Source organism: Ochotona curzoniae, unplaced genomic scaffold (genome assembly GCF_017591425.1).
Source record: "Ochotona curzoniae isolate NIBS_2020 unplaced genomic scaffold, NIBS_Ocur_1.0 contig_4064, whole genome shotgun sequence".
Taxonomy (NCBI): Eukaryota; Metazoa; Chordata; class Mammalia; order Lagomorpha; family Ochotonidae; genus Ochotona; species Ochotona curzoniae.
In genome coordinates this window covers 2,833,755-2,837,211 of record NW_024466107.1, presented here as the reverse complement: position 1 = coordinate 2,837,211, position 3,457 = coordinate 2,833,755, and the positions used below count along the sequence as shown (strand labels likewise).

The 3,457-nt window shown below is 51.6% G+C and overlaps 1 non-coding gene across 1 annotated transcript; it reads right to left on the bottom strand.

Moving 5' to 3' along the window:
• Positions 1-2,947: 2,947 nt before the first annotated feature.
• On the bottom strand, positions 2,948-3,020 carry TRNAK-CUU. The gene has a single exon. It is a non-coding gene; the product is annotated as a tRNA-Lys (tRNA).
• Between the last annotated feature and the right edge of the window lie 437 nt (positions 3,021-3,457).

Below are 3,457 nucleotides of genomic sequence, written 5' to 3'. Positions count from 1 at the left end.
TGCTCAAAGTCCTTCTCTTGGTGTTGGGCCTGGGCTCGTTTTCCAGTGAATCTTGTGTGGCCTAGCTTCTGATACAGCTTCAGGACTCAAGTGATGCCACCTGCCCCCTCTCCAGCAAGTGGCTTGTGAACTTCTTGCAGTGCTGGTCTTGGGATGGATCCTCTGGGTATGCCCCAGCCCTGCAGGCAGCAGCTGGTGGTGAAGCCAGTCATCCTCTCTGGGTCTGAGTGCTGGCAAGCACCAGCACGTAAGCTGTGTCTCTTCGACTTAACATCAACGGACACATTGTGAGCCTGCTCTGGAGCCCCCAAAGTCCCATCACTTAACCCAGCACTTGAGGGAATAGCCCAATCACTCCCTTAGGCAGTGGTGAGGGGCGAGGGACTTGGAGGCACAGCGAAACTCCAAGGTTGCTTCATGAAAGAGTGGCCCACGGTGGGCAGCCCTCAACTTGGCCTCATCTGCAATGGTTGGCTAACGCTGACAGAGTTCATTCCCCACCCCTTAACTCAACTTGCATCCATCAATGAGGTTATGGGAAGGGGAGATTGAGAAAAAAATTGATTGGGGCATCCGAGGGCCCCACCTTCTGGGTCACCTGCTTCACTAATGGGCTTTTCCACACTTGGAAAGCCTTGCAGTTACCCTGTGGATCCTCTGCTCAGCTCCCAGCCAACACTCAAGCACCGGGGGAAAATTGTCTTGAGCAACAGCAGGCAATGTAACTGAGTAGGCTGCTTGGTCCTGTGCCAACTGCAGCTGCTGCTGCTACCTCCCAGCTACCAGCTCCTAGCAAGCCGCTCTGAGTCTCACAGGCCTTCGGTGATGGTCCAGATACATTGGGACATGCACTGCCCTCGGCAGCCTTTGGCCATCACACACATTGAACAGCATGTACAGGCAGATGAATGAGAGCACCTGCTGGCTGGAAAGTGGTCACTTCAGCTCCCAGAGCTGCGGCCTGGTCAGCAGGAGACACTTGCTGAGCAGAGTGGATGGCATTCAACTGTTCCCAAATAGGGAGTGTGATGGAGTGAACTTGCAGATGGAGCCAGGACTTCAGGTTGTAGCTTTTGTTTTGAGTTAATGCAGAGGTTCTCAAAGTGGGCTCCCTGAACCAGGCAGCCCTTGGAAACCAGGCATGCAGGGTCATGGGCTTTGCATCAAAGTTTTCTGAGCCAGAAACCCTGAGGCCAGGTCCCCAGACCCTCCGGGCTAAGCCTGACCCCCACTAGATGCTGAGAAGGCTTCAGGGAATTTGCAGGAGCAGGACCCCCAGTTTACCCTGTGTTGCTTTGGGCCTGAGAGCTGTAGGCTGGGGCACTTATGCTTGTTGTGCTTGGTTTAGCAGCCAAGAGTGCTATTCAGGAAGAGAGAGATGCTGTTGGGTGACCCGTTCCTCTTCAACTGCTCAAAGGAATTGGTGACGAAAAGAAATCTATCGCTCTGGACCCAAACGGTACAGCTGAAGTGGCTTGTGGGACACGGCCTAGACACAGAGGTTAGCTAGGGAGAGCCGTAGCCTTGACCTGAGGGAGATAGCTTCTCTGGGGACTCATCATTTATTCATTCATTAGTGCATTCCACAAGTGTTACCTGTGCACCTATCATGGGTCATGAGTAATGCATGTAGCTGGACAGTACAGTGACGTCATTTGCCCTTCCAGAACTTACTTGAGTCTAAGACACATCATTTAAGCAAATCATGTAGAGTCACAGCTGGGGGGGGTGATGGAGGTGCAGGGGGGTGGAAGTGATGAAAGCTCACACTTGCCCTTGGGATTGTCAACTCCTGGGACCGGTGGCCCCCACACAGGCAGAGCATCTCCCAGGAGCATTGGGCTTTGTTGACATATGTCATATGATGCAGCATAAGTGCTATTTGTTTTGTGTCACTTACCCAGACTTATTTTTTTAAAAAAGGAAGGTTTATTTATTTTTTATTGGAAAGTAAGATATACAAAGAGGAGGAGAGATAGAGAGGAAGATCTTCCCTCCATTTATTCACTCCCCAAGTGGCCTCAATGGCCAGAGCTGAGCTGATCTGAGGCCAGGTACCAGGAGCTTCCTCCAGGTCTCCCACATGGGTACAGGGTCCCAAGGCTTTGGGCCATCCTCAACTGCTTTCCCAGGCCACAAACAGGGAGCTGGATGGGAAGTGGGGCTGCCGGGATTAGAACAGGTGCTGGTATGGGATCCCCGGCATGTTCAAGGCGAGGACTTTAACTGCAACCGTGCCAGGCCCCCAGACTTTTTTTTTAAAAACAATTATTTATGTATTTGAAAGGCAGCGTTATAGAAAAAGAGAGAGAGAAGCAGAAATCTTCTACACACTGGATCATTCCCCACAGCAGCTGGGATTAGACTGGGCCAAAGCCAAGAGCCTTGAACTCTATCCAGACCTCCCATGTGGGTGCTGGGTGCCCAAATACTTGAGCATTCATGGGTTGCCTTCCATGAGCATTAGCAAGGAGTTGGATCAATAGGATCAATAGCCAGATTGCCAGCTGCCGTTCACATGGAAGACTTGCGCTACAAGTGGGGGTTTAGCCTGCATTGCCACAACACAGGTGCCAGTCATTCATGTTTAAAGACAACTTCCCAATATGTGGCAGTTCTTCTACTGGTCACTTCCTAAGTTCAGCACTGTTATCGAGAAAGCAGTGTGCCACACAGAGTGAGAGGGGCGTGTTGTGGGCTAAGGAGTTGACTTGCATTTGTTAAGCTTGGCTCCTGCAGGAAATGGGCTTGGAGGCTAGTGGCACCTGGTCTGTCAGACTCATTAGCATCCGATTGTTCTGCTACAGGCTTGGGGGAAAGGTATATATGGCTGAATAAAGGGAGGCCAGGGAGAGACCTCTTCCACCACTACTGGTCTCCTGTCGGTGTCTGATTCCCTGACCCTCGCCGTGTCCATGGTACTGGCTCAGCTGGCCGGAACAGGTGGTGCCCAACGTGGGGCCCGAACCCACGACCCTGAGATTAAGAGTCTCATGCTCTACCAACTGAGCTAGCCGGGCCCCATAATTGATTTCATCCCCAGACCTTCTCCCTATTTAGGGGCACGAGGGACAATCTGAGGGACCCCTGGAACTTTGGAGGGGCATAATTGATTTAATCCCCAGAACTTCTCCCCATTTAGGGGCACGAGGGACAATCTGAGGGACCCTGGAAATGTAGAGACAGGTTTAAAAATTTTTGCAGGGACATAAGTAAATTTATCAGGGAGCCAAGCTTAACAAATGCAAATCAACTCCTTAGCCCACAACAAGGGTGGATGCTACGAGGAGGGGTGACTGACCCACTCTGGAGAGAGTGTATGAAGCGGTAAGGACACTCAGAGAAGAGTTCCTGAATGTTTCGGGGACAGGAATGAATGCCCTTAGTCATAGGGGATATCACCCATGACCCCCAGCAAATGCCTGGAGCCTTGAGCAGCGCCTAATCCTACTCACAG